This window comes from Carassius auratus, chromosome 2 (assembly GCF_003368295.1).
Source record: "Carassius auratus strain Wakin chromosome 2, ASM336829v1, whole genome shotgun sequence".
NCBI lineage: Eukaryota > Metazoa > Chordata > Actinopteri > Cypriniformes > Cyprinidae > Carassius > Carassius auratus.
This window is the reverse complement of record NC_039244.1, coordinates 6,922,463-6,940,962: the sequence shown is the minus strand read 5'-3', so window position 1 is coordinate 6,940,962 and position 18,500 is coordinate 6,922,463.

Sequence of the window (18,500 nt, the reverse complement as noted above, 5' to 3'; positions counted from 1 at the left end):
CGCTAATGCAATCTATTTTTGCTTATAAGAAACTAAAACTGACGTGAAGGCAGTCTTGCCAAGTGTGTGGTTTTCCCATGGAATTGGGCTACTTTAAAACAGTTTCCACTGGTTTAAACAACCACAATATAATGATATTTAGCCCCTGTAAAGTGTTTTTACCAAGGAGAAAACAACAACATGTATTTTAGCCCCTAGAACGTGATTTGCAATGAGGGGTCCACCCTCGGAACTCGATTGGACTAGTTTTGGTTTAGTTTTGAGTAGCAATAGGCCTGGAAATTTCAACTTTGACAATATGGGACCTTTAATACACATTTGAGTGATTCTGAGAATGTACATAACAGTGATTAATCATGATAACAATCTAATTGACTCTAAACATTGATGTTTAAAATTATTCAACCCCCAAAAGTCAAATTTTGTGTAGAATCTTTTGTTCTTTAAATCCACCTATAAATGCTCCTATAAATTCATAGAAGCTTGGACCATTCCTCGCCAAAAAAAACTTTACGATCACTGATAATCTTTGGTTTTCATATTGCCTCTGCTTTCTTCAAATTTAACCAAATATTTTCAAAGAAAAATAAATCTGGAGACTGAACAGGCCACTCAAGTACATCCTATGACTGATCCCTGAACCATGCAAAAGTAGAATTGGATGTATAAACTGGGATGGCTGCCCTCCACGAAAGTCCATTGATCATCAACTTCCGTCTTTGCATCAAAGGCATCACAATTCTAGCCAAAATGTCTTGATACTTCAAAGAATCGATTATATCCTTCATACAGTCATAATTTTCACTTCCTGCAAAAGTAAAACACCTCTATAAAAGGACTGGTCTACCTCCAAGTTTTATCATGGAGATGGTTTTCTGTTTATAAGCTTTGCCTTTTTTGCAAACGACCATACTGCTGATCCATGGGTCCAAAAGTTCCAGTTTGGTCACATCCCTCCATAAAACATTATGAAGTTTCATTAACAAGATTCGGGAGGAGCACGTCAGATACTTAGCCTAATTAGCACAGGCGTAGCACACTTAAGATAATCAACACTAGGGTATAAATACAACTGACTTACCTATCTCCATTGACGGTTTATCAGCATTCGGTTCGCTCTGTCTGTCATCTTATCACAGACCCAATTTAACTTGCAACAAAGAGATCTATACCGGGGATTTTTCAGATCTGCCGGACCCATGATCATTTCTACCCCGCCAAACACAGCCACTGAGCACCATTAAGCGTCATCACGACAACTGATCTTCTCGCCAAGCCACTCGTTGTGGCCAATAGACCGTGCAAAGCCCCAATCTCACCTCGCTCTACACCACGATCGTCCAGCCCAAGACCCGGCTCTCCTCGAGTGCTGGATCGCAGCAGCAGCAGGCATTCAACAAGCCTGGGCCACGGCCTATATCTCACCGCAGCAAGCCTCTGTCAGCCTTTCACCACAACTTTTCCGGCCGTGGCACAGTTTGAGGCTGCCTCCACTAGCGGCGCAGACCGTGTGTTGTAAATCAATGCATTTTCAGGTGAAGACGCTAAATGCAGGTTTCGTGGCTAAAGTTTGTTAAATGATGTTATGACGTAATTCTGTCAGATGACGATGCCATTTTTAACCACGAAGCCAAGGCATTTTTTCATCCACACTGAAATGTCAGAAGTAGAGGTCTTCACGGGTCCAAAAATTCTTGCCCGAACCCGACAGAGACCCGTAATGTACTACACCGAACCGACCCGGACCCGTCTGTTATTTCAAAAGCTGGACCCGGACCCGTGTAGATCCGAGAAATGCCTACCCGGACTCGACCCGGACCCGTATATTACTTGAAATCCGGACCCGAACCCGCCGGGAAGACACAGACCCGACTGGACCCGACTGGACCCGACTGGACCCGACGTTGACATATTCCACCTTAAATTGCTATTACAAGTCAATAAACCTGTTGCGAAGAATACAGCTTTTTGTCTTACCTAATTTAAAGAGCCGTGGTCTCTCTTCCTTGTACCTGACTGCCTGTGATGCATTACAATCCTCCGTCAAGAAAGTTATTCATGTTTTTCCTCTCGTTATTCCAAGTCCAAGCTGAATCCACTCATTATTTCAGCTTCAAAAGTCCACTTGATGTCACGGTGACGGATGACAAATGCTACTGTGCACATGTACATTCTGACTCGAGTTAATTCGCATAATAACTTACACTGTTTGCCTTTTGAACTATAATAACGATCGCTCGTGCAATGCCATGGCCGCTGACATTATTTATTTACTATCATCTGATCTCTGTCTGTGCTCTCTGCTCAGCATCGAGTCTGAATCTGAACCACTAAAACTTTAAGATTAAACGGTTCATTTATAATATTATAAAAATGGGAGAAAATGTAAAACACGGTTTGGCGGTAAACATGAGTGTGTCAAGTCTGCAAGCATTACCGTGTGTGCACTTGTATTAACTCTTGAGTCTGCGAGCGAGAGAGAGAGAGAGATCACTGTTTTTGGCTCACTCTTTTCTTTTCCTAATTTTACAAGTTGCAAGTTACAAAAAACACAAGCAGTCTTTGATAACGGCCGAATGTTCTCCGAGTCCGATGACTCCGATCGGCGATCGCACGGGTATTACACACAATGTTAAACAGACCCGGGACCCGAGGTAATAGATTCGGACCCGACCCGGACCCGGCTGATGATTTAAAATATAGACCCGAACCCGTACGGGTCCCGGGTCGGGTCCGGGGTCGACGGGTCTCGGGTGCACTGTGAAGACCTCTAGTCAGAAGACATTATATTTGCCTTACTGTGGCATGTTTAAACCCCACTGAGATTATACAGACATAAGTTTCATGCAATTATTCTGGCAGGAACAATTTATTTAGGGACATATTTCACAATTTACTGGCGTGATCACACAGAATTTATCTAAAACGCAACTACCCTCGTGTTTTGCCGCAGGACAGCAAGTTTGAGTAAAATTTATGTTGTCTTTTTAGGCCTGTAATATGAAAAGCATGCAAAGTAAATATCTTTAGAAACCGCTTGGAAGTGAATAGCATATAACTGCAATTAACGTTACTGTTATAATCATGTCTATTGGTACAATGTTTTACGAGACTAAACATGCTTCATCGTTTTCAAAAGCCTCTGTTTCCAAAGTCCATACTACAACGTCTCTATCTAAAAAAAAACTTCACTGTCTGGCCAAATACTGGCTATTAAACTTTACCTTTCCGTTTTACGTTCGGAGAGGCTTTCCATTTGATGTTGTGAGTATATACCTCCCATCAGATGTCGGTGAGGGCCTCCCCCCTAGACAACATTACTTTTTCCTTTCTACAATCGGCAAGGCTTATCCATTCGATGGCATGAGTATTGAGCTCCCGTCGGATGTCGGCGAGAGTCTCCCAGCTAGACAACTTTCTTTTTTCATCCTATGGTCAAAAAAGGCTTACCCGTCCAATGCTGTCAGTATCGAGCTCCCATCATATGCCGGCTAGAGCCTCCTGGCCACACATCCTTACCTTTTCCTCCTACTGTCAGTGAGGTTTACCCATTCAATGCTTTGATTATTGAGCTCCCATTGGACGCCAGCGATAGCCTCCTGGCAACAGTGGTGGACAGTAACGGAGTTACTAGCTTGTTGGTGATAAGTTGATGTAATATTTATAAATAATGTCCAAATATTTTTAAGCCACCTATTTATATATATATATGTATATATATATATATATATATATATATATATATATATATATATATATATATATATATATAGTAATGGGTCATCACCAGACGGGGAATCCATCTTGCAAGCTTTATTAAACAATTCGTGGTCGTACAGGCAGGGGTCAAAACCAGCAAACACAACAGTGGAGATAACCAGAATCGTCGTCAAACACAGGCAATAGATCGGGGTCACAGGCAATATTCAGAGTCCAATCAACAGTCCAAGGTAAAGAGGTGGGCAGCAATGGTTCAAGAAATGGTAAACAAACAGGACTGGTAAACGGGAAACCAAACACGGGAAATAACGCTTGGAAATGTCAGCCGGAGCAAAACAAGACTCTGCGTTAAACTGATGTAGTTGTGCAGCTTATATAGCAGTACAAATAAGCTGCACCTGTGTGGTGATCAGAGTCCAAGGCACGGGGTAGATGGGTAGTGTAGTTGTGAATCAGTTTAAGTGAGTGTGTGGGTGCGAGAGTGTCAATATTCAGGAGATGGAGCCCTCTGCTGGCCAGTAGAGGGAATCACGGGGTTCGTCTCCGTGACAGAGCCCCCTCCCTGTGAGCAACTCCTGGCGCGAGATGGTAGACGACGTCGGGGTCTACCGCGTGGTCGAGGGGCCGGTCTCTCCGGATGTAAACGGTGAAACTCAGTGATGAGGTTGGGGTCTAGTATGTCATCAGCATTGACCCAGGATTGTTCCTCCGAACCGTACCCCTCCCAGTCGACCAGATACTGCAGGATGCGTCCACGACGTCTGGAGTTAAGAAGTTCTCGCATCTGGTAAGTTTCCTCACTCTCAATCTGGACGGGCTGGGGACTCTGCTCACGGGACCTCCCCTCTCCCTCCTCTCCGGGGGCAGCAGCGGGCTTGAGCAGAGATAAATGAAAACTGGGAGAAATGCGATAGGTGTCAGGTAATGCAAGACGGAATGAAACAGGAGTGATCTGATGTGTAATTTTGAATGGACCCACGTACCTTGGACTCTGCAGGGTAGTCGAAGGCGGGGATCTCGGGTAGAGAGCCACACCCATTGTCCTGGTTGGTATACAGGCCCAGGACGCCGACGGTGGTCAGCATGTTCCTTTTGATGGCGGATGGCTCGTTGAAGATGTACATGAGCTTGGTTCCAGGTCTCCTCACTGCGTTGCAACCATTCCGTGACGGCGGGCACGTCGGTGGGTTCCCCGGACCAGGGAAACATGGGAGGCTGATAGCCTAGGATGCATTTAAAGGGGGTGATACCAGTAGCTGGCTTGACCAGGGAGTTCTGTGCGTACTCAGCCCAAAGGTGGTACCGGGCCCAATCTTCTTGGTTGGAACTACAGTATGATCTCAGGAACCGGGTGAGTTCCTGATTGAGTCTTTCGACCTGACCGTTAGATTGAGGGTGGTAACCGGAGGTCAGGCTCACGTTTACATCGAGGGCTTGGAAGAAGGCTTTCCAAAGACGAGATGTGAACTGAGGGCCTCTATCGGAGACAATATCTTCAGGTAGTCCGTAGAGACAGAAGACCCAGTTACAGAGTAGTTCAGCAGTTTGCAGAGCAGTAGGCAGTTTGGGCAGAGGAATAAGGCGGCAGGCTTTGGAGAATCGATCAATCACAGTAAGAACGACAGTGTTACCTTGAGAGACAGGTAGGTCAGTGATAAAGTCTATTGCAATGTGGGACCAAGGTCGTTGTGGGATAGGGAGTGGTTGGAGTAATCCGGCTGGCAATTGGCGTGGAGTCTTGTGCGCATTACAGGTTTGGCATTATTGGATGAAGGTAGTGGTGTCTTGGGGTTATGATTCCCACCAGAACCGGTTCTGAAGCAGATGAATGGTAGCCGTGATACCTGGATGGCCGGATGCGGGCAGACAGTGCGTGTGGTTGAGTATTTGATCGCTGGGTGGGTGGAGTGGGTGGTACGTAAACTTTAACAGGAGGGCAAGTTGTTGGAGGTGCATGTTGAGAGTTGTGTTGCTGGATAAGCGTCATGATGTCCCATTGTACGGGTGCAATGATTACCTTGAAAGGGAGTATGGATTCAGGTTCGGATGAGATCTGTTCATCTTCGTGAATATGGGATAGCGCATCTGCCTTTGTGTTCTTGGAGCCCGGTCGGTAGGTAACTGAAAAGTCGAATCGGGAGAAAAACAATGACCATCTTGCCTGTCGTTGATTGAGGCGCTTGGCTAAGCGCAAATACTCAAGGTTTTTATGATCTGTTAGTACAGTGAAAGGAAAACCGTCTCTTTAGTTCTTGGAATGCTTGGAGAGCAGCCTCTGACCAGTGTAGCCGATGGGTTCCCTTTTTGACCATTGACGTGAGGGGACTGACCACAGAGCTGAAGTTTCTGATGAAACGGCGGTAGAAATTAGCAAACCCCAGAAAGCGTTGGAGTTCCTTTAGTGTTTTGGGTTCGGGCCATTTGAGAACGGCGTTGACTTTGCTCTCATCCATGGCGACCCCCTCTGGACTGATGACGTACCCCAGGAAGGTGGTAGAGGTGGTATGGAATTCACACTTCTCCGCCTTGGCATAGAGTTGGTGTTCAATGAGTCGCTGCAGCACGGCCCTCACATGTTGGATATGTTCCTCCAGGGTATCTGAATAGATCAAGATATCGTCAATGTACACGATAACAGTCTTGTTTAACATGTCTCTGAAGATGTCATTGACAAATGATTGGAAAACCGAAGGACTATTGACCAGTCCGAACGGCATAACCCGGTATTCGTAGTGCCCATTGGTGGTTGAGAAAGCCGTTTTCCACTCGTCCCCCTCCCTAATGCGGATGAGGTTGTATGCGCAGCGCAAATCCAATTTGGTGTAGTATTGTGCAATTCGTAGCTGTTCTAATGCAGAGGGCACCAGGGGAAGTGGATGGCGAAACTTTACCGTTATCTCGTTGAGTCCTCGATAATCGATGCAAGGGCGCAAACCTCCATCCTTCTTACGGACAAAGAAGAAGCCAGCTGAAGCAGGAGAAGTGGACGGACGTATGAACCCCTTCTCCAACTACTCCTCGATGTACTTGGCCATTGCTTCTGACTCGGGTAATGATAATGGAAATACTCGGCCCCGGGGTAGTGAGGAACCTGGAATTAGATCAATGGCACAATCATGACTGCGGTGTGGTGGTAATGTGTTTGCTTGTACCTTACTGAAGGCGGTGGCGAGATCGTGATACTCCTTGGGCAGATTGGGAATGCTGGTGGACTCCGAGTCTAACGTGACGGCTTGCACAGGCATGGGAGAGATGGTCGTAAGACATGATTTCTGACACTGGGTGCTCCATCTAAGAATTTGTCCCTCTCTCCACGATACATGAGGGTCATGCAGTCTGAGCCAGGGCAAACCCAAAATAACAGGAGTGTTAGATACAGGGAGCACGTAGAATTGAATGGTTTCTTGATGTAGCAGACCGGTAAACATTAGCAGTTCTTGAGTGAGGTGAGTAATCAGTCCAGACCCCAAAGGGCGTCTATCTATTGTGGCTACAGACAAAGGATTTGTACATGAAATTAGAGAAATGTTATTCTTTTTGGCAAATTCTTCAGAGATAAAATTCCCAGCTGCTCCTGAGTCAAGTAGAGCAGTGGTAGCAACACGATCGTTATCAGTCTTGATTACAAGAGGGACAGAGACACAGTTTAGGGGACTGACTGAATTTAAAGATGCACTCACCGATTTAAATGTAGAAGAAGAGCGACGTGACGGGCAAGTAATTCGTTGATGCCCCGGAGCGCCGCAGTAGAGACAGAGACGGTTAGAAATGCGGTGGTGGCGCTCCTCAGCTGTCAGATGATAGGAGTTGATCTGCATGGGTTCTGTAGTTTCTGCGGATCGTGTTGTCGTAACGGGGGAGAGGCGTCGAGCGCTGACATGGCGAGAGCGTTGTAGGTTGTCAATGGTGATAGCTAGCGAAATGAAATCATTCAGGGTTTTCCCCTCATCACGGCAAGCGAGTTCGGTTTGCAGTTCGTGATTAAGCCCCTTGCGAAACAATACTTTAAGCGTGTCACTCACCCATGACGTTTGAGCAGCCAGTGTACGAAAGTTCATGGCATATTCAGCTGCTGTTAATTCTCCCTGCGACAACTCAAGCAGACGCTCACCCGCTCCTTTCCCCTCTCGGGGGTGATCAAACACCTCACGGAATCGCACCAGAAAGTCAGTGAAAGTGGTGTACGCTGTTCCATCCTCGCGCCATACAGCCGTTATCCATTCTAATGCTCTTCCCGTTAATAGTGAGCAAACTACGGTGATCTTACCAGCATCAGTAGTGTAAAGGGTGGGTTGTTGCTCGACGAACAGCGAGCATTGCAGTAGGAAGCCCTTACACTTGGTAGAATCCCCGTCAAACTTCTCCGGGTAAGCCAGTCGTGGATTAACTTGTGCTGGCGTTTCTGCCGCGTGGGCAATGGCGGCAGCTGCCGGTGGTGGTGACGTTACGGCAGTGCTGTGGAGGCTTTGAACAGCCTTTACCAGTTCCTCTGTGATCGAAGTCAAACGATTCAATTGATGCTGATTAGCAGCAATTTGACTTGCCTGGGCTGCCATTGTAGCACACAGATGATCGTAAACCACTGGATTCGGTTGTGGCGAAGTCTTCTGTAATGGGTCATCACCAGACGGGGAATCCATCTTGCAAGCTTTATTAAACAACTCGTGGTCATACAGGCAGGGGTCAAAACCAGCAAACACAACAGTGGAGATAACCAGAAATTACACAGGCAATAGATCGGGGTCACAGGTAATATTCAGAGTCCAATCAACAGTCCAAGGTAAAGAGGCGGGCAGCAATGGTTCAAGAAATGGTAAACAAACAGAACTGGTAAACGGGAAACCAAACACGGGAAATAACGCTTGGAAATGTCAGCTGGAGCAAAACAAGACTTCGCGTTAAACTGATGTAGTTGTGCAGCTTATATAGCAGTACAAATAAGCTGAACCTGTGTGGTGATCAGAGTCCAAGGCACGGGGTAGATGGGTAGTGTAGTTGTGAATCAGTTTAAGTGAGTGTGTGGGTGCGAGAGTGTCAATATTCAGGAGATGGAGCCCTCTGCTGGCCAGTAGAGGGAATCATGGGGGTTCGTCTCCGTGACATATATATATTACATCTGGTTAGAAAAGAAAGGATGTGATGTTCAGAACATGGTAACTACAGTAATTATCAGTGGGAAGAGATGCACCCCGTTTGGCCAGAGGTGTTTTTAAACCGCAGACAAGATTTGAGAAGGAAAAAATCATTATGAATATATAATTATATTTTCCTTAAAATGTTCTTCCTAACTTAGGCCTTATTATCATGTCATATATACAGTACAGACCAAAAGTTTGGACACACCGTCTCATTCAAAGAGTTTTCTTTATTTTCATGACTATTAAAATTGTAGATTCACACTGAAGGCATCAAAACTATGAATTAACACATGTGGAATTATATGTGGAATTATATACATAACAAAAAAGTGTGAAACAACTGAAAATATGTCATATTCTAGGTTCTTCAAAGTATCCACCTTTTGCTTTGATTACTGCTTTGCACACTCTTGGCATTCTCTTGATGAGCTTCAAGAGGTAGTCACCTGAAATGGTCTTCCAACAGTCTTGAAGGAGTTCCCACAGAGATGCTTAACACTTGTTGGCCCTTTTGCCTTCTGTCTGCGGTCCAGCTCACCCCTAAACCATCTCGATTGGGTTCAGGTCCGGTGACTGTGGAGACTAGGTCATCTGGCGCAGCACCCCATCACTCTCCTTCTTGGTCAAATAGCCCTTAATGCCTTCAGTGTGACTCTACAATTTTCATAGTCATGAAAATAAAGAAAACTCTTTGAATGAGAAGGTGTGTCCAAACTTTTGGTCTGTACTGTAACTTTGATGTTCTGTAAAACAACTAACTTTAAAATACTTTTTTCTTACTGGTGAAGATCAGATGGTCATCTCTGTTTTCTCTCGGCTAAATCACAGTGTAAGCTTCACAGTGAACATTACTCTCATCAGTATAGTCCATATCAACAACAAAAATATATCTTGACTCAATATAGTGGTTATTTTGGAAAAAATCCCAGGTATTTTGAGCAGTAGGATTATAAAAAAATGTGCTAAAATAAAATTTTATTAAGTAGCCTATATAAAATTGCAAACATCTATTTTGCAGTACTTTTTTACTTAAGTACATAAAAAATTGAGTACTTTTGTACTTTCACTTGAGTAAAATTGAAAAAGGAGTACTTTTACTGTTACTGGAGTAATATTTTACCATATGTATCTGTACTTTTACTCAAGTACTTGATTTGTGTACTTCGTCCACCACTACCTGGCAACACAACCTTACCCTTTCCGTCTTATGTCTGGCGAGGCTTACCCGTTCGGTGCCTTGAGTATCGAGCTCCCATCAGACATCGGCGAGAGCCTTCCGGCTAGACAACCTTACCTTTTTCTTTCTACGGTTGGTGAGGCTTACCCGTTTGGTGTTTTGAGTATTGAGCTCCCATCAGACGTCGGCGAGAGTCTCACGGCCACCTAACTTTTCGTTCCTGTTTGACGGGTCATGATGCTCAGCCGTACAACAACAAGAGTCTCGATCTCCTGCCAAACGCTGTCCAAATCTTTTCCCCCCGCCTGGTGAGGCTTACCCGTTCGATGTCCTGAGTCCTGATCTCCCATCGGATGCTGCGAGAGCCCGTACAGTCAGGTTTTCCTTAACAAAGCCTGGTTATCTGCTCAACTGAGATGTCCTGAGTCCTGAGTCTTGATCTCCAGTCGGAGGCTTCATGGGCCCTCTCGGTCAGTTAACTGCCCTGGTTGCCCACTGATTAGCAGGGGCTCATCAGCCAGTAGGGCCCGTATGCCAACACCATGACCTATTCCAGTCGAGGCAACTCAGGCCCTCCTAGTCGGGCTATCCAATCACGCTGCTTTTCCTTCTGGCTGGTAGGGCTCATCCGTTCCAATGCAGTGAGGGGGTCCTAGTCTCATGAACGAATCAGTCTATTTTTCGTTATCTGGCTCGGCTCAGTGTTCATCTTCAGTTCTCTCTCCACAGCAGTTCATTCAGTTTACTGTTTGAGTAAATGAATTACTCAGGGATATTGGTTTGTTTGAACTCAAAGGGAGTGTCAGCCACATTAAAAAAAGTTAACAGCTTAAGTAATTTGTGGATTAATGCTTATTGGGGATGCGAACTGTTTCAAACGATTCAGTTCGATTTGGTAAAATGGTTCAAAAAGATCCGGTTACATCAAATTATTCGTTCGCGAACCGGATATCACAAACTGTTTTGAACTCTCTCTCACAACAGACACGGAAGAGAAGACAATGCTGAATAAAGTCATAGTTTTTGCTATTTTTGTACTAAAATGTATTTTCAATGCTTCAAAAAATTCTAACTGACCCTCTGATGTCACATGGACTACTTTGATGATGTTTCTCTTACGTTTCTGGTCATGGACAGTATACTGTTCACACAGCTTCAATGGAGGGACTGAGATCTCTCGGAATAAATCTAAGATATCTTAAACTGTGTTCCAAGGATAAACGGAGGTCTTACGGGTTTGGAACAACATGAGGATAAGTTATTAGTGACAGAATTTTTATATTTGGGTGAACTAACCCTTTAAGCTGTTAACTTTTTTAATGTGGTTGACACTCCCACTGAGTTCAAACAAACCAATATCCCAGAGTAATTCATTTACTTAAACAGTACACTGACTGAACTGCTGTGAAGAGAGAACTGAAGATGAACACCGAGCCGAGCCAGATAATGAACAAAACACTGACTCGTTCACCGGTTGCATCGGTTTTCAGATCACCAGTAGTTCTTTCGGACAGTTCGATTCAATAAACCGGTTGAAGAAAACAGTTCACCGGTTCTTTTGCGCTCGACGTAATGGCATCATTGGCGATGATTGCCCTTGATTCAAGCCTTCAGTTTACCTGGGAGTCATAAAATTAGCACAAAATCAGTTCAGAATCAATCACCAAAAGAATCAGTTCGGTTCAGACACTCTGTGTGTCGGTCTGCTTCACGCTGAATCACACATGCGCAGTATCATCAGCTCCTCGGTTATCGAATCGGACGCGTCTGATGGAATCTGATCATTTACTTCTTTAAAAAGAGACTCAAAGTGTTCATAAATTACAGCAATTTAGGTTTGGATAGTGCACTTTAATGCCTATTTAAAAAATGGGGGGTGACAGTTAAGGGGTTAAACTGTGTCCCGAAGATAAACAGAGGTCTCACGGGTTTGGAACGACATGAGGGTAAGTTATTGATGATTAAAATTTTGATTATTGATTAACTAACCCTTTAAAGACATATTGACAGAAATCTATTAGTATAGTTCAGTACAGTTTACTAATTATTATTATTATTATTATAATTTCTTCTGATTTTTAATTTTAATGTCATGCAGCACTGTTTAGCTATATATATATATATATATATATATATATATATATATATATATATATACATACATACATAGAGTCTTAGATAATACATTTGCATTAAATACAATTTTAATAAATTGTTACATTGCATATATTGTACGATTAAAATAGACATTTAAATATGATTTAAACAGACATACTTTTTGATTAATACAATTTCATGTAACTATTAAAACAGAGTATAGCTAAATGAAAATGGATCTAAGAGTAAAGAATTGTATCAAGCATATGCTAAATCACTGTTATAATTATTATGAAAGGGTCCTTAGAAAATGTTCTTCTCTGCAAGGAATCCCCGACACAAGCCTATTTCACAATCACATATGTGTATTGAAATATACATTAGTCTTTACTTGCACAATTATTAGTAATTGCATCATATACTCCATTTTTCATTCTAAATTGTAAAAGAGTGGAAATGTGTAGCACTTACATGCATGGTTGTAAGTGTGTCTAACCACTATCATTTCAAACCAGTGGAATAATGTAAAAACACTGCAAAGATTTTGTTTTATATTCCAGACGCTGCCTCAACCTCCATCATTCATGCTTTCTCACCTTTTAGTCACTCTCTTTGCTTTCATTCCCATTCTCAGCATGATTCCTTTAAACATTACAATTAAGGCATGCATTTAGTCAGACTCTTGCCATTATGAGAAATAATCCTCCAATGCAGTCACGGAAAGCAAAATGGCAATCAGTAGCTCTATTGTTCAGTGTGTTTAAAAACTGGTACTTCAGCCAAACGCATGACTATTTTACCCTTTCAAACTCATTGCAATTTGAGGCAAGCTTCTCATAAGTTTCCCATTGATCTACAGCGCCTAAATATGAGGACGGCTGTGCTCCAAATAACACACTGCATGAATTTTGAATTCTCATGAATATCGTGGATTGGTTTCCAGAATTTATTTTAGGGTCCTGGCTGCAAATAAATTTGTACCGCATTGCGATTTAGTCAAAGCTTGGGATTTAGACTTTGTCATGGAAATTTCATCTATGTAAGGCACGATAGAATGGAGAATACCCAGTCATTGTCACAGGAAAACAAAAGTGGCTTTACATGCTCATTTATATGCTAGTTTGTTTTCTCTGTCATCCTCCATGCTCTGTCTCCAAACATGTTTTTCTATATCTCCTCTGGCCTTCATCTCCGAGAGCCTCTGTTGCTCAGTTTGTGGCAGATTAGTAATGCTTCCCCTCTGTCACGGACGGCAGAAGGAGAAAGACATGGTGCGAACGTGTGCCAGTCCTGAGCAGCTAACACCCAGTGGGGTCTCTGAGCATGTTCACCCATCACATAAGCACAAACAACTCCAGAGGCTATAGATATAATGCTGACTGCATCTTGGAACAAGATGTTGATAATGATAACTTCAACTGTTTTTGCTGCACTTAAAAGGCATCATTAAAGGGGGGTGAAATGTTATTTCATGCATGCTGAGTTTTTTACACTGTTAAAGAGTTGGATTCCCATGCTAAACATGGACAAAGTTTCAAAAATTAAGTTGTACGTTTGAAGGAGTATTTCTGTTCCAAAAATACTCCTTCCGGTTTGTCACAAGTTTCGTAAAGTTTTTTTCGAGTATGGATCTGTGTGACGTTAGATGGAGCGGAATTTCCTTATATGGGTCCTAAGGGCACGTCTGCCGGAAGAGCGCGCGCTCCCGTATAGCACAGCACTGAGAGGCTGAGCACAGACATTCATTCACTGATCAGAGCGAGAGCGTCGCGAAAAGTCACAAAAGAAGTGTGTTTTTGGTTGCCAGGGCAAGACAACCCTGCACAGATTACCAAAAAAAAACAGCATTAAGGGACCAGTGGATGGAGTTTATTTTTACAGAACATCAACGGAGTTGTGCAAGTGTTTTTGATTGTTCCCTGCATTTCGAAGATGCTTGTTTTACAAACAAGGCCCAGTTTGACGACGGATTTGCGTATCGTTTATTTCTTAAGGATGATGCAATCCCAACGAAAAAGGGTCACAATCGTGTGTTGGAACTGTTAGCGGGTAAGAATGATGGTAGACCAGGGAGGGGTGCAATTGACAGTCTTTAATAAAGAAAATAGTCTTTCTCAGAATAAAGAGAACAAAAATCACGGACTTCTTTCAGCCCAAAACAGAAATGGCCAGACGACAGGGTCTAAGGAAAAACACAAATCTCCACGAGGGCAGAGGCGGGGGCCCCGGGATGTCAACACCCAGTCCATAAACAGAGGAGGTCGCCGGCGGTGTGAAAGGCCAAGGACAGGTGCAGCACAGGTACTCTGCAAACAGGCACAGCCGGATAATACGTAGTCCAAAGACAAAATTACTCACAATAGAAACAACGACAAAAACCATCCACGGACAAGACAGGACAGGACTAGGGAACAGGTGTGTCTCACGTAAGGTCATCGAATAATCCGACAATGAGACAGGGCTAGAAAGAGAGAATAAGAAGCAGAGACAATCAAGGGCAAAAGAGGGACAGGTGAGGGAATGAAAGGGGAGACAGCTGAAAGTGATAATGAGCAGAGGAGTGTGCGTGATAGAGTGAGTAAGTGATCACAAGAGGGAGACAGAGAGAGGGGAAAAGACCAGGATCATGACAGGTGAGGGAATGAAAGGGGAGACAGCTGAAAGTGATAATGAGCAGAGGAGTGTGCGTGATAGAGTGAGTAAGTGATCACAAGAGGGAGACAGAGAGAGGGGAAAAGACCAGGATCATGACAGGAACCTTAGGCGGTGAGTAAAACTGCTTAAAATATCTCTGCCTCCTTGTTAGTGCGTCCGCCTCCCATGCCAGAGACCCGGGTTCGGAGCGAGTCATTGCTGCTGTTGCTCTTGTTCAGTTTCAGCCTCGGGATCTGATTCTGGATCATAAATAAACGGCTGAATCTGACTGTTAGCCATGGTTTGTTTTGGATGATGGTTTTTTTCCCCTCACGGTAATGTCACAACTTCCAAACGCTGGCGCTCGTGATTCTTTAGCTCTGCCCACATGTCACGCCTCCAGCCGGTCGTGTTTTTCCGGGAAAAATCGGTACAGACTATCTTTCTCTTATGAATATAATAAAACTAAAGACTTTTTGGAGTTATGAAGGATGCAGTACTACTCTATAGGTACTCAAGATTAACAGGATATTGAGTGAAAACAAGCATTTCACCCCGCCTTTAACATTTTGTGGTATTTTTGTTATTCAAATGTTAGTGCATCATGTTCATAGTTAATTAGGGTGACCAAACGTGCCATTTTCCCAGGACACGTCCTGGCCAGGATTTCTATATTGCCTTAAATATCCAGGTTTTGGCTTTGGTTTCCTGCATTCATAATTAATGAAGGTAATGTTCGTTTGACCAATAACATGCAGACATTGTACGTAATCGACCAATTGTGGTGCGTGAGAAGGTGGGATCTACAGAGAATGGTCAAAGCGATGCAAATACGTGTAGTATATTAGTGTTCGACTTGAAGCAGCACTGAGCATAACGATCGGTGTATGACATCAAAGTACTTGGGTACTTTATGACAAAGGTACCTCCAGCCTCCGAGCCCAGGACTCCTCCTCGGTCCTTCAACCCAGCGGCTCCGCCTTGGCTCTTAGCTCCCTCGTCTCCACCAAGGCCTGGCATCCCACCTGCTCCACTGGGCTCCCTCGTCCCTCCGGCTCCACCTTGGTCAGTCGTCGACCACCCGCCGCCTCGGGACTCCGTTCCTCTGGCTTCACCTCATCAATCCATCCCTCCGGCTCTGTCAGGCTCCTCCTTCCCTCTGGTTCCACCTCCATCCTCAGTCACTCCGGTTCCACAGCGGTCTTCTAGGACCCCGCCTCCGCCTTGGTCGCCTGAGTCTTCTGCTCCACCTAGGCCCTCCGGATCCTCAACGTCACCCTGGCTCTGCGGCTGCACTGCTCCATCTTGGGCTCCTCACCCACCGGTGCACTCTCTGCCTGTCGGCCCCCTGATGTTGTTGGCTCATTCTCCACCATGGCTCCTCCCGCCGTCGACTCCACCGTAGATCTCCGTCCTGGATGGTCTCTGGAGGACCATCTGGCTCCTCCTGCTCCTCCCTCCATCCACTCCGCCCTGGTCCCTACCTCCATGCTCTCTCTTCACCTGCCCCTTGCCTGCTCCTCGCCCACCTCCAGAACCCCCACCCTCCCTCTGCTGGTATTCCTCTTGCGGTGCGAGGACGCACCTTTCCGGGAGGGGACGAACTGTTACGTTCATGGATTTCTGTTCCCTTATTTGGTCACCTTTTCTTTTCTTGTTTTGGTTAATTGATTATTGCCCACCTGTCTCCAGTTCCCTCATTACCTCCTGTGTGTTTAAATGCCTGGTCTGTCCAGTTCCTCCTGGTCAGTGATTGTATCTGTCTGTCAATGCTATAATTTGTAATATTGTGAAGTTAATGTAATATAGTATATTGTCTGTAATCTCCTTGGTTATTCCAGTAAACTCCTCATTTGATCCCGATCCTCCTCAAGCTCTTTGTCTTTCATTTAGCATACACACCCTACTTAAAACAATAACATATCTCTCAATTATTTTTCTTTGTCAAAACAAGTAGGTATATAGATAACCAGTAATTACATGTTTGTAGAGGGGGCGTTTACACACACACACACACACACACAAAACATTTTCAACTAAAACTGGAAGTTATATTATACTTATTGACCATTTACTGTATTTACATGGCAACAGTGTTTCAGTGGCCTGAGAATGCAAAATTATCATTATCATGTCCACATAAATGTAAATTTGTGAAAACGGTAATATCATGTTCAAGTGTTTTACTTGTTCGGTCTTTATGTATGCGCACAGGCGTGTAGTGTTTCTTCACATCATGAATTTGCCAGTTCGCATTCATAATACAGCCATTAAGTAATTTTTGCAGATCCATGTGAATAGGGATCGTTTTGCAATTTTTTGTCTACACGCGAGACTTAAAAATGCAAAGGAAAAACTTCAGCTTTTAGTCAATCTTTGCCGTGTAAACGTAACCTGCGCACGTGTCCAGTGCTTACAAACTATCACAGGGTGTGTGAATGTTCTAAAGTAAGTAAAGAACGGGCTGGTTACATAACTATAGTTAATCATCCCTCAGCAGGAGTGAGTGGCAGCGCAGTAAGAGGCCATGCTTTGAGGGGGTGATGGTGTGGTCGCACCTACTCTTCCTTTCTGTTCATCTGCTCTCTCCATTCTGGCTCAGGCCTAGTGCCACAGACCTGCTGAGTGACAAACTTAACGAAGACCACAATAGAAACAATTAGTCAGATCAAAAAGAGAGAGAGATCATGGCTTGTGAAGTACATTGTTTGAGGTCATTTGGAAACATGATGGAGGAAAAAAAGCATCTGTACAGAAGAAGCAGTAATACACCCCATTTACAGACATAAACCCATGAGATCTTTCTTTTTCGTGGAACTCAAAAGTTCTTTTACTGTATATAAGAACAGATTTTCTTTTTTTTTTTTTACTTCATCTCATCGTCTGGATTTTACTGATCTGCTATTTCCTCAAATCAGGCGCAATCTAATATCAGTTTATTTTCTTGTGATTTTTTCTCTGCATTTTGGAGTATTTCCACTTCGAAATTGCTAATAAAGATCTCAAAGAATTACAAAGAAACAACAATTATCACAATGAATAGCATCATCTCGTGAAATCTTTTCAATTTCATTTGTTCATTTTCATGGAAAGGTGTAAGAGCATTTTTTATTTATAGATATGCAGTGCTGCTTGAAAGTGTGTGAACCCTTTAGAAGTTTCTATGTTTCTTTATAATATAACCCAGAAGATCAGAAAGTTGACAAAGAGAACCCAATCAAACAAATGAGATGAAAATATATACATTTTGTTCATTAATTTATTCAGGAAAATTATCTTACATTAAATATCCGAGTGGCAAAAGTATGTGAATCTCTAAGATTAGCAGTTAATTTGAAGGTAGAGTAGAGTGAGATCAGGTGTCAGTGTGTGCCCTGTTTTATTAAAAGAACAGGGATCTATCAAAGTCTGGTCATGTTTGTGGAAGTGAATTATGGCACAAAGAAAGTAGATCACTGAGGGCCTCAGAAAAAGAGTTGCTGTTAAAGTTCATTAATCACCCTCAGGAGAACACTGAAACACCACGGTGTGCATAACAGGGTTGAAAGGAGAAGGCCACTGCTCTCCAACATAAGAACCTTATCCCCTCTGTGAAACATGGTAGTATCATGGTATGGGCCTGTTTTGCTGCAAGAATGCAGAAGTATAGAACATTCTAAAGGGTTCCGAAACTTTCAAGCAGCACTGTATTACACAATGGTAATGTGAAACATATTATGGCAACAAAAGTTGTT